Source organism: Lissotriton vulgaris, chromosome 11 (assembly GCF_964263255.1).
Source record: "Lissotriton vulgaris chromosome 11, aLisVul1.2, whole genome shotgun sequence".
Taxonomy (NCBI): domain Eukaryota; kingdom Metazoa; phylum Chordata; class Amphibia; order Caudata; family Salamandridae; genus Lissotriton; species Lissotriton vulgaris.
In genome coordinates, this window is record NC_141699.1 from 254,807,435 (window position 1) to 254,820,972 (window position 13,538).

Here is a 13,538-nt window from a genome sequence, read left to right on the forward strand (position 1 = left end):
CCGAGAATGAGAGGTTTCTTACTCTGGGTTCCGAGAATGAGAGGTGTCTTACTCTGGGTTCTGAGAATGAGAGATGTCTTACTCTGGATTCTGAGCATGAGAGGTGTCTTACTCTGGGTTCTGAGCATGAGAGGTGTCTTACTTGGGGTGCTGAGCATGAGAGGTGTCTTACTCGGGGTGCTGAGAAGGAGAGTTGTCTTACTCTGGGTTCTAAGAATGATTTTTCTTACTCTGGGTTCTGAGAATGAGAGATGTCTTACTCTGGGTGCTGAGAATGAGAGGGTACATACGCTGGGTTCTGAGAATGAGAGCGTTATAACTCGGAGTCTGAGAATGAGAGGTGTCTTACTGTGGCTTCTGAGAATGAGGGGGGTCTTACTCTGGGTTCTGAGAATGAAAGGTATCATTCTCTGGGTTCTGAGGATGAGGGGTGTCTTACAGTGGCGGCCACCACAAACAAAAAGTGGTGAGACGGGGAAATGGATGCGGGGGAGGTAGCGCAGGAGGGGGAAGGAGTTTATTAATAATAAAAAAATGTAAAAGGAAAACTTACCTGCAGCTGCCGGCCGCGTCTCGCCTCGGTTTTCTTTCTTGTCCTAGCAGGCAGTGGGACAACGTCAAAGGCTCCCTGTGCAATCCCCGCTCTGCTCTCATACCATGAGAGCAGCGTAAGGATTGGCCTGAGGGACTGAGATTATGCTCCGCCCAGGATAGCTAGTCTGTGCAGTTTCTCCATCCCTGCTGAAAATACAGCCGGGTTAGAGACATATAAGTGTGCATGTGTGTTTGACTAGCCTGAGACGGCCGGCCAAACACACATGCGCACTTAGAAGTACACATAGCACTTCTCCTGCGCCCTCCCATGGCCCCGGCTCCTCCCTACTGCATGCTGACTCAGCCAGCAGCTGAAAAATAAAACTATGAAAGTACATCATTTTATTTTTCAGGTGCTGGCTCTGAGCCAGTGGGGAGACGCCCCTCCGCCATTGTGGAGGAACCGCCCCTTGTGCCTTACTCTGAGGGGATGAGCGGGATTGAGGCAGGATCAGGGTTGATCTCAACTGCATTTGTTGTTTTTTAACCTGTCCTTCTCTTCCATTCCTAGCACACTCTGGGATGTCCTAGGCTGCTTCTGCATTAGGCGTGTGATTGATGTTGTGGTACCACTGCTTTCTGAAAGACTGTAGAAGATGCTTGTTAGCTTTACTTACTGTGAGAGTCGCGCCACATTGGGCTCTGCATTTAACGTGCCCCTATGGCATGGGTACTCACAAACTTTCTCTCGGGGGCCAAATTTACAGTGTGGTTTATGTCCGAGGGCCGCACTGGTTGGGGCGGGGTCAGTGGGGGAAGGGGCGGGGCTAGAGCAACAACAAAAAATATGTTACTATGAGGTTGATCACAGGTCCCTGCAGCAGACGCCTTCGTCCACTGAGCCACCCGACACATATTATATATATATATATATCTCGTTCTTTCTCTCTCTCCCTCAATCTCTCTCCCTCCCTCTCTCTCTCTCTCCCCCTAAGTCTCTCTGTCTCCACCTGTCTCCCTCACTCTGACTGTCTCACTCCCTCTCTCCCTCTGTCTCACTCCCTCTCTCCTATGTCTCACTCCCTCTCTCTCGCTCACTCCCTCTCTCACTCACTCTGAATGTCTCACTCTCTATGTCTCCCTCTCCATCTCTGTCTCCCTCTCCCTCACTCTATTTCCCTCTCGCTCAATTTTCCTCTCCCTCACTCTGTTTCCCTATCCCTCAGTTGCCCTCTCCCTCACTCTGTTTCCCTCTCCCTCAGTTTCCCTCTCCCTCACTCTGTTTCCCTCTCCCTCCCTCACTCTGTCTCCCTCCCTCACTCTGTCTCCCTCCCTCACTCTGTCCCCTCCCTCACTCTTAGCGGCTCCCTCACTCTTAGCGGGCTCCCTCACTCTTAGCGGGCTCCCTTACTCTTAGCGGGCTCCCTCACTCTTGGCGGGCTCCCTCACTCTCCTTCCCTCACTCTCCTTCCCTCACTCTCCTTCCCTCACTCTCCTTCCCTCTCTCTCCTCCCCTCTCTCTCCTCCCCTCTCTTTCCTTCCCTCTCTTTCCTTCCCTCTCTTTCCTTCCCTCTCTCTCCCTCACTCTCCTTCACTCTCTCCTTCCCTCACCCTCTCCTTCCCTCACTCTCTCCCTCCCTCTCCCTCCCTCCCTCACTCTCCTTCCCTCACTCTCCTTCCCTCACTCTCCTTCCCTCTCTCTCCTCCCCTCTCTTTCCTTCCCTCTCTTTCCTTCCCTCTCTCTCCCTCACTCTCCTTCACTCTCTCCTTCCCTCACCCTCTCCTTCCCTCACTCTCTCCCTCCCTCTCCCTCCCTCCCTCACTCTCCTTCCCTCACTCTCCTTCCCTCACTCTCCTTCCCTCTCTCTCCTCCCCTCTCTTTCCTTCCCTCTCTTTCCTTCCCTCTCTCTCCCTCACTCTCCTTCACTCTCTCCTTCCCTCACCCTCTCCTTCCCTCACTCTCTCCCTCCCTCTCCCTCCCTCCCTCACTCTCCTTACCTCATTCTCCTTCCCTCTCTCTCCTTCCCTCTCTCTCCTCCCCTCTCTCTCCTCCCCTCTCTTTCCTTCCCTCTCTCTCCCTCACTCTCCTTCACTCTCTCCTTCCCTCACCCTCTCCTTCCCTCACTCTCTCCCTCCCTCTCCCTCCCTCCCTCACTCTCCTTCCCTCACTCTCCTTCCCTCACTCTCCTTCCCTCTCTCTCCTCCCCTCTCTCTCCTCCCCTCTCTTTCCTTCCCTCTCTCTCCCTCACTCTCTCTCCCTCACTCTCCTTCACTCTCTCCTTCCCTCACCCTCTCCTTCCCTCACTCTCTCCCTCCCTCTCCCTCCCTCCCTCCCTCGCTATCTCCTTCCCTCGCTATCTCCTTCCCTCGCTATCTCCTTCCCTCGCTCTCTCCTTCCCCCCCCCCCCTCGCCCTCCCTTTCCCCTCGCCCTCACTCTCTCCTCGCCCTCACTCTCTCCTCACCCTCACTCTCTCCTTCCCTCACTCTCTCCTTCCCTCACTCTCTCCTTCCCTCACTCTCCCTCGCTCTCCCTCCCTCGCTCTCCCACCCTCGCTCTCCTTCCCTCGCTCTCTCCTTCCCACTCCCTCCTTCCCTCTCTCCCCTTCCCTCTCTCTCCTTCCCTCTCCTTCCCTCACTCTCACTCACTCTCTCCTTCCCTCGCTCTCTCCTTCCCTCACTCTCCTTCCCTCACTCTCCCTCCCTCTCACCTTCCCTCACTCTCTCACTCTCTTCTTCCCTCACTCTCACTCCTTCCCTCACTCTCTCCTTCCCTCACTCTCCCTCATTCACTCTCCCTCCCTCTCTCCTTCCCTCACTCTCTCCTTCCCTCACTCACTCTCTCCTTCCCTCGTTTTCTCCTTCCCTCGCTCTCCCTCTCCCTCACTCTCTCCTTCCCTCACTCTCTTCTCCCTCACTCTCCCTCCCTCACTCTCCCTCCCTCACTCTTCTTCCCTCGCTCTCTCCTTCCCTCGCTCTCTCCTTCTTCCCCCTCCTTCCCTCCCTCGCCCTCCCTCTCCCTCGCCCTCCCTCTCTTCTCGCCCTCTCCTTCCCTCACTCTCTCCTTCCCTCACTCTCTCCTTCCCTCACTCACTCTCCCTCCCCCACTCTCCCTTTCCCTCATTCTCCTCGCCCTACCTCGCTCTCACTCTCCTCGCCCTACCTCGCTCTCACTCTCCCTCGCCCTCACTCTCCTTCCCTCCCTTTCCCTCCCTGTCTCCCTCCCTCCACCTTGCCCGTGTGTGCCCGGGCTGAGACTGGGCAGGCACACACACAAACACAGCCTCACCGGAGCACTTCACGGGTCTTCAAAAGACCATTCGTTTGTTAATGAGGCTTTGTCACCTCTTAGCCCCCCTGCAGCCCCACTCTGACTACGAAGGGAATCGCCCGGCCCCCACAGAGCAGCAGTCCGAGTCGCGCTGCCGCAGAGGTGTTTGCTGACACTGTAAACAATTTTTTTTTAAAACATGGCTACATGTCTGCAAGGTCCGGCGGGCCGCCAGGGAAGGCTTGCCGGGCCTCCACCGGCCCGCGGGCCGTACTATGAGTACCAGTGCCCTATGGGAATGGCTCGAGTTTAGACATTAACGTTAAGTATGCATTATGGAGAGGCTGCGGGAGCAGCTGTGAAACGGTTACATGGCGTTTCAACCTTTTTTCCCCGTTTTAAGACTTGCTCTTGGAGAAAGAAACCTGAAAGCTTGCCAAAACAAGCATTGGCAAACCCAATGGGTCTAACCTTTTAGAAATATTGGCTCCTCTTATATTTTTCTAAAAACTGTACAGCATCAAAACAATACTGTACAGCATGAAGGAAAGGGGAAAGAAGCTATGAAAAAATAAGCATGATGACGTGGCTACAGGGCTGCAACATTTCATTGGCACGAGCATGTGTCAAACACACCTGCATATGCCTACAAAATGATGCAGCCCAGCGGCTGCGTCATGGCACTGTTTTTGTTAAATATTTAATGGGGTCCGGGTAGCGGGTTAGGGAATGCGGGGGAACAATGAAGGACGTGGCATAGGAAACACACAAATGAAGGAGAGCAGCATGGAGGAGATTCAGGGGTCAAAGTAGCACACAGAAGAACAAGAGCAAAATGAGGGAATGGACAGAAGCACGCCAATGGATGACAACATGGGGTGCACAGAGGAACACGGGTGACAGAAGGCAACATGAGCAGTTGTTTGGGGCAGAAGCACACAGATGAGAGAGCAACACAGAGTGCAGGGGAAGCACATTAGAGAGAAAGCTGGAAAACACATGCACTCTCACAGAGTGCTTCAACTAAAAGAAAAAAGTAGCACCCGAAACACGAGCAATGGAAGGGCACAAGTATTTCAGGCATTCTATAGGGGAGGGGCAAACACAAGAAGAGTAAGTGAAGTGGGTGAGTAATAACAAGGAAACAAGCAATTGAGAGTGACAATGAAGTCTGCCAATGGTAGGCTATGGACAGGCGCTTAGCCCACCACAATATAACAAAATGTCTTTCAAGCAGCAGTGCATACGATTTCTCAGGCAAGACCTAAAAAATGCAGCCTGTCGTCATCAGTGAAAAAAGGGTTAGTAGGAAGAACTCGAAGATCGGAGAGGCAAAACCTTTCAGGAAAAGTCTGCTCACCATGAAGAACAGAGGAGCAAAGACTTGTGGTGAAGGCCTCTTTACTTGAAGAACAGAGGGAAATGCCTTTCTTAAAAGGCTCTCTTAACTTGAAGCACAGAGGAGCACTGACTTTTGGTGAAGGCCAATTCACCCTCTTAACTTGAACAGAGGGGCATCGTCCTTCAGTGAAGACCCCTAAACAGAGGGACCTATACTTTGGCAAACCCCAACTTTACTTAAAAAAAGACCAGAGACACATAGCCCTTCAGTGAAGGCCTATTTACATGAAGAATAGAGGAATGTAACATTTTGGTGAAGTCCCAATTAATGTGAAGAACATAGGAGCATGTCCTCTCTGCAAGTCCTGTTTACTTGAAAACCAGAGCGGCATGGTGTTTTTCTAAGGCCCATTGAACATGAAGAACAGAACAGAGGGGTATAGCCTTTGGGTGAAGGCCCACTTAATTTGAGGAAAAAACATTGGCAGGTAGCCTTTCAATAAAAGCTTTTTTACTTGAAGAGCAAAGGAGTATAGCTTCCCTGTGAAGGCTGTAAGTTAAAGTACAGAAGAGCTTAGCCTTTCAGCGAAGGCCTGTCTGCGTGAAGAACAGAGGGGCATAGACTTTGGGTGAAAGCCCACTTAACTTGAAGAATAGGGGGGGGGCACAACCTTTGGGTAAAAACACCCATAACATTAAGAACTTACCAAACCCAGCATGCAAACTCCTTCCTCTGGCATGTTTGCCCTTGCCTTTGAAGTGTAGTAACTCTGAAAACACAAGGGCAGCTGAGCTTGTATTCTGTCTTTGAACGTCCTTCCATGTTGAATTCATATGAAGTCAGACATGAGATTTTGTTGTCTTTCAGGAAGGACTCACTCGACATTGCTGAAGTCACTGTTGTAAACGTGGGAGGTTATTTAAGAACTATTTATAAGTAACAAGGACCCCCTGAATATATGAATACAGTAATTCCTAGGGCGGGGAAACACAATATATGAAATATATAACAACCTAGGCAATTCAATACTTGAAACTCATGGGAAGGTGTCAAAAGGAGAAAAGAATACCAAATGTGTCCAAAAAATCATTAGTGGCATAAAAAATTGAAGATAAAAACCATTAAGGAGGTTGATTCTTTAATTATTTTAAACCAATTGCACAAATTAAACTAACATGAATTTAAATCACAATACAATAAAAAAAAATTGACAATTCAAGTAGGGAACACAGCATAAAAAGGAAATACATTAAAAGTGGCAAAAAAAATTGTCACAAATTTTTTTTGCCACTTTTAATTTATTTTCTCCTTTTGTCACCTTCCCATGAGTTTCAAGTATTGAATTGCCTAGGTTGTTATATATTTCATAGGTTATTTAAGAACAACATCTGCTTTTTGTAATTTAGGCTAGTTCAGTGCCCCAGTCGACACCCAATGTTAGCCGAGATGGCGCTTTGCTGTTGCCCACTGAAACTTGTCGAAGACTCGGAACTTGGAAGATTTGCCCTGATTCCTGACAGGTCCCTGTTAGACTGCATCTGCCTATCATAGGTGGACCAGCCAAGTCACCATTTTATTCTGTGACCAATGGAGACGTCCTGCCTGCTGCTTTGGTTTGCATACTGTGGGAAGACCCCAGTGCTATAAAGTGTGGCATTGACCGGATATCTGCAAATTGCAGTTGCAGACTTTTGAAAGCCAAGAGGCTTGGCTGCTTCGGTGCCTGACCTAATCATGGGTTCACACTCTGCAACTCTGGGCATTAAGCTTGCTTAATCTCCACAACGGCCCCCCGCGGCGGGATGCCTGGCTTTCACCTTGGGGATGCCCTGTAGGGGCTATCTCACAGGGAAAAGCCAGGACGGGTTCCCAAGGCAAGCGCGGAGATACCCTTTCGGGGGTCGATTCAGGCGCTATACAAGAAACATAATAATAATAATAATAATAATACTTGTCTTGCTGTGCCCTGTCTAAGCACAGGAGTATTGTGTGGCACTCTTTGGATCTGTAGTCTGTCCAGGGCTTAGTCATATAAACCAGACTGTAAATCCTGGTCTTCACCCACCATGCCAACGTCAAATATGCATTAAATACCATTAGAGTCAGAATTTATTTTCGGGAAGTAGAAGAGTTCCCCCGTCATTGGCTGAAGTGCCAGCAGATATATTTTGATGAAAGGGTTTTTTTGTGCTACACTTTAAAAACAACCTCTTCTTTTTAAACTCCTTATTTAGGATCCAGATGCTACCCTTTTATTGTTTTTTTTGGACATATTTGTTTTGTACTAGTCTATTAGAAAGGAAACATGTTAAGGGTTTTCCTCCAAGAGCTAATACTCTGCACTATCGTGTCATTTTCAACAGCTTTTCTTTTACTGACTACTTGGTTGTAAGTGTTTTAAATCCTTTATTTTTACTAAATCCTTAAATACCTATTTGTTATTATTTTCTTTGTTAATTATTATAATTTAGCTGTGTTGATGCTTTGTTGCTGCATGCCGGCATCCTGCTAACACTTTCTAAGAGAAATCTTTCACTACTGACCCATTTTATAAAAAGGTCACGCCAGGATCTCCCCGGCCAGGTCGTTGTGTGAGCCTGACCTGAGCTATGGGTGCCCTAGGGTAGTCTCCTCTTAACCTACTGTATGTATGTCCATTGTATCTTCCTTTGTCCAATGATAAGAGAGTGGTATTCATAGTCTTGATATAATTACTTCATCTAAGCCAGGGTTTGACCTACAAAAGTAAACTGGTTTCTTTTAGGAAGCTACTTTTCACCTGGAGTAACTTGGCACAGGCAGTGAGGACTCGCGCAGAGAAAATGGCCTTGTCAAAGGAGCAATAATTAGGCAAAACAATATTAATAGTGTTACATAAATGAAGAGCTTAAAATATCAAAATTAAGTTAAATTAAAAAACATATTTAACAAGAAAAATGTCATACAAATGAAGAAGATTGGATAAAGAGAATGCAAGTTACAAAAAAAGAAAACTCGGCCAATTGAATATTACGAGTTAAATCATAAAGTGTTATCCTATTGAAAATGCTAAAAAGGTGATAAAGTGGCAAATCCATATCTTATGGTGACAGCATAAAAAGTTATCAAATCTTCAGAACTTGCTCCTCAGATTTCCTTCCACAGTAATAGTAAATTTCTTTATTTGGTTAAAACACATGTAACCATAAAAAATACATAAGATCAGATAAAAATATTCATAGCATATCATCAAATTTAAAATAGTACACAAGATTGAGATAAAAAGGTAAAATGCATAGCCCTAATACAAGATAAATCGTTGCCCCACTGCCAATTTGCCTGAAAGATTGAACTATCTTCCCATACTGGATTTACAGTCTCCATCTGTTAAAAACAGCCTCTTCATGGAAGGGAGAAGAGAGCATAATGCATAATCATACAAAAACGTTAGCCTAGAATAACAAATGGGCATGGCAAGACCAGTTCAAAAGCAAATTACAAGCATCAATCACAAGTAAAAAATAAAAGTTGTGTTTAAATTAGGGCCAAGCCTCTTGTAGTTTAACAATGCTGCTTAAGAAAAAGCCCACATTTAAGCAGGTTTTAACATCTCTCAACATACGGAGGAACCGCCAAGCAGGCTTGACTTGATTGAAATTGTGAGCTGTTAAAATGGGTATTAAATATTTTTTCGTTGGGAGAGTATGAAAAGAACAGAACAAAACATAATGGGCCACAGTCTGGGCTGAAGAATTGTTACACTCGCAGTGACCAAGGGTACCCTGTGAAACCCAACCCTTGGGAAAACTGATTAATTGCTAAAGAAGGTTCCTTCTGAACCTAGTTAGAAGCTACAGATGTACATATTGTGTACCCGGGTCAGATAAGGCTCCATTAAAGAGACCGTTTTAGCCAGTCAGTAGGCATGGACCACCGGTTTCTGTAATTCGAACCCTTCACTGTCAACAGTGTTAGGAGCCAAGAAGTTCTGTTTTACCATATATAGTCATGTTTGACAATGCTTTCAGGACAGGAGAACAAGTTAGCGGGATCGTCCATGGTTTCCAGCTGAAAGAGGTGTCACACAACTCTACTTTCAGACTTTGGACTTACGTATGGGGAAAGTAAAGCCCAAGAGTATCTTTGAATGGTGCTCAAGGGAAAAAAGGGTCGGTTACCAAAGCAAACCTAATATGTCCCTCAAAAAAGGGGCAATCTGTATTATCAAACTAATCCGAACACGCAAGAGTTAAGAAAAGTCAGTTATTCAACCAATCAGTAGATACTGTAAAGTCCACTTTAATCCAATTCATCTGTTTGAGTCAAAGGAGGTGTTATTCATAAATCTTCACATGGAAGTAGTTGAAGTTCACACAGCCAGTGAAAAATTCCAACAAGAGTAGAATTACTCAGCCAGCATTAAACAGTTCAGCCAACACGTGTTTCATCGATAGGCATGTGATACCTCTACTTCTTCAGGGCTGATACATAGAAAGAGTCAGCTTAATCACAATTCATTCCAAAATACCAGGCCCAATGGTGCCGGGCCATAAAACAGTAGCTATATAGGCTGCATTATCGCCCAAGTAGCGAGGCCAGGAGAGTACTCCTCGAGTTTGTTGCATCCGCCGCTGCAGGTAACAGATTTGCTTCCTTTCTTCTTAAAACTTACTGCACCCTCCAACCTCAGGAGGGTACTCCCACAAGATAAACTGGAGAAGTCTTCAAATTTAAATAGTCCTTTATAATTCTTACACATAGTTGGTGTCTTCCTGCCTTCAGGACCTTCTGCATGTTGCAGCTAGAGGAGAGAAGTTACAATGGCTGAAATGGGCTGCACTGGAAGGAGCTGAACCCCATTAGTCCTGTGGGTCAGCTGGAATCTAGCACAATACAACCATGGAAAAACTGCAGAACTCCAAAGAGAGCTTAAGACAGTCTTCACTTCTCTAGCAGGCAGAGCAAAATAAAGCCACATGGAAATGTACTCATATTTCACAAATGTGTGATGTATTTCCTTTATGGTGCATGCTTTGGGGTGACAAAACTATCCAGGAGTTCATTGCATCAAAACCTAAGGTGGTTGACCCATGGGTCGTCCATGTGGAGGTTACTCCTGTCACTTAATCCCACCCCAAACCTTATCCCATCTTGTTTTGTTTGTGTTTCTAGATCTTTGAAGTAAGAGATGGCAGGTTCAACTACCCAACCATTAAGCAAGAAGTGTGATCTCAGACAGATGTGTATGCATTTGAGAAGTGCTCATCTGAGTTCAGGTGGCATATTTTTCATAACTCATAGCTGCAGTAAGCATTGTTAGCAAATTATATTTGAATCTTATCAGGTTTCTTGACATACATATTTCATATTTGGTTGGAATAGCTTCGATGGGTCAAAACTCGGACATTATGGCCCAGATTTACTAAGGGCTTGTGTTGCTCTAGCTTCACGCAAGGTGACACAAGCAGCCCTGCCAAGTACCAATCATCAGGCATTAGACTAACGCATCTCACCACCATCATGGTACTGAAATGTGAAGTCACACATTTATAGTGCCTCAACGAAATCTGAGCGCTGCTAATTAGTACTGACTGAGCAAAAGCTGGCAGCGCCCGCACACACCCTGCTGCGGCAGGCTTGGGGGCTGGGTCAGCACGCTCTGGCTGCAATGTACATCATACACCTGACAGTTTCATTGAGATTCACGTGACGTCATGGGAGTCTGTAATGATTGCCCCAATGGCTGCTTCTGAGACAGCCAGGACACTTTGGCTGACTGCCCGCGGCGTGAGCGGGCAGCAGATGAGACAGTTTAAAGTTTGGCAGAACCGTCCGCCGCTGTTCACACCATCAGGCATCAGGATCAGGACATGACCTGGCTGCCCCTGAACCACGGCTGACGCCAGAGTAGTTGGGCCTCAGCAGCCTGCACTGCAGCCTCATGATTGCCAAGCGAGTTGAGTCCCGGACCGCGGATGCTGCCAGGGGAGTCGTCGCGGCTGGTCTGTACCGCCGCGCTCTCTCTCAGACTACAGTTACTTACTCTGGTATCTCCTAATTTATATTTAATGTTCTTTTAGAGGCAAGCGTGTCATCATTCTGAGCCTTGAAGTGTACTGCTCAGTCTCAGCCTGCTCACAGTTCGACAGAAACCTAATGACAACGCTAGCAAACAACGAGGAAGTTATGCTTAAAAAACTGAAAGGCAAACTGGAGGAATGGAGCCCGAGATACATAAGCTGGTGGGGTCGCGTAGAAACTATAAAAATGATGATCACACCCATGCTAAACTACCTGCTGTGCATGCTACCGCTCACACTAACTGCGGACTTCCACTGCAAGTTAGACAAGGCACTCAACACATTCCTATGGGAGGGTAAAAGAGCCAGAATAAGCCTCTCAAAACTAAGACTGAAGAAGGAACTAGGAGGGCTCAACCTAACTAATTACAAGGCTTTCCAAACGGATTGCCTTGCAAAACAAGGCATACACTGGATCTCCCCCACTCCAGACTACTCACCAGTATGGATGGAGGTGGAGAGGAACATCTTGGGGGGGGCAAACCCACTAATGGCTCTAACAGCCAGCAAACACCCAGAAACAAAAAACGCCCTCATAAGGAAAACCATGACAGCCCTTCACAGAGTGGACAAAGAACTGGAAGTCAGCATCAAAAATTCCAAGTGGGAATCCTTGGGGCACAACCCCAGAATAACATACAGAGGGGCCGTACTAATGAATGAGGGGTGGTGTAGCAAAGGGATCACAACACCGTCACAACTAGCGTTTAACAACAACCCACTCACTTTTGAGACGCTGCAGCAGACACACACACTGCACAACACAGACTTCTACACCTTTCTCAGCACCAAAACAGCAATCACCAGAGCCAACCTCTCGAAAGAAAAACCCTCAATATTACAGTACGCACAGAACCTAAACAAAGTAGGACACCAGACAGCGCACATCTACAAACTCATCACCCCGCGCACTACAACGCTCAACAACAAGACGCTAGCATTCCGGGAGCAGGCATACATTAACCCGCTCACCGAAGCAGCCAAAGCCAGACTATGGTCATCAGCCTCAAAAAACAAAGTAACACCGCAGCTGGCCCAAACGAAATACTGGTTGCTACACAAGCTACATTGGGCAGGCAGCTGAAATCCGTGCTGGGCCCTCGCAAATCCTGTTTGATCTGTTGCATCCAGTAGTATTATCTTATCTATTTGACTGTTTGTATGTGCATAGAGCTTTAATAAAGTACTGCCTCTGTAAAACTTGTTTACATTCAAGGTTACACATCTGTTTACCAGCATGATCAGGTCGCAAGGGCACTACGTTAGTGCCCTTCCATTTCTGGTACTTTGCAGCAGTTTTCAGATTTTCACAGAGTTTCTTGTTGCTCAAAAGGGTGTCATTTCTGATATTTATATTTCCCTTGCCTTCATTGTATGATTTTGCTCACAAGAAAGTGTCACTCATACTCGTTGAAATGTCACTCATAATTACACTGAAGTTATGAAAATGTCACACATAGCAATCTGAAACCTGGCGGCGATGCGCAAGGCAACGCAAGCCCTAAGTCAGATTTACTAAGCCATGCAAAGCCATCTTGTGTGGCTCTGCGTAGCTTAGTAAATCTAGACTGACACAAGGCAGTGCAAGTCACTTCCTGGTGTTACTCTGCATTGGGAAGGCGTTTCGTGGGTGGAGTGTGGCCGTTCACACGCATCCACTCATAGATTTTGGCTCATTCACACATTTACTAAACATAATGAACCTGGGAATGTGTTAAAATGGTACAACATCCCAACAGAGGTGTAACAACTAGAAATATGCTTATTTTTCCTTATTATTTCCTCTTTCTACGTGTTCTGTATTCTGCAGTACACATAAAAAGAGGAAATAGCCTCTGATGATTGTTTTTGTGGAGGAAGTTGTCCCTTCCTGCGCAAAAACAATCCGGCCTGTGACGTAAGCACCCTTGCACCAGGGTGCAAGAGTGCGAGCGTAGATGCTAGACGGCACTCAGTGCGCCAGCGCAGAGGGAGAGCAGGAATGCAACGTTTCCTGTTAAATATGGCTTATTCCTGCTCTGTCCGTTTGACGCAACACAGGAAGTGCCTTTGCTACATTGCGCTGTGTAAAATGTAGTAAATCTTGGCATTGCTATCATTCAACAGTTAGAGGCTCCTGTAGCACGGCTTCTGAAAAAGCATACACTTCTAAACTGTACATGTTACATTTTTAAGTTCACATGAGAAAAATATTTACATCAGACCTGAACCCCATATCTGCACTTTGAAACTGCTCAGGAGTCCTTGGCATTAACAGCAACCTCACAGATATGCCAACATAGAGAGCAGAAAACACTTATGCATTTAAATAGAGCATATGTGGTTTAGCTTTTT

The 13,538-nt window shown here is 46.7% G+C and overlaps 1 protein-coding gene across 1 annotated transcript in view; it reads left to right on the forward strand.

The window, feature by feature from the left end:
- INPP5J (inositol polyphosphate-5-phosphatase J) overlaps nucleotides 1-13,538 on the forward strand; it is a 182,110-nt gene that overhangs the window by 100,784 nt on the left and 67,788 nt on the right. The gene's annotated exons all lie outside the window — the stretch shown is intronic.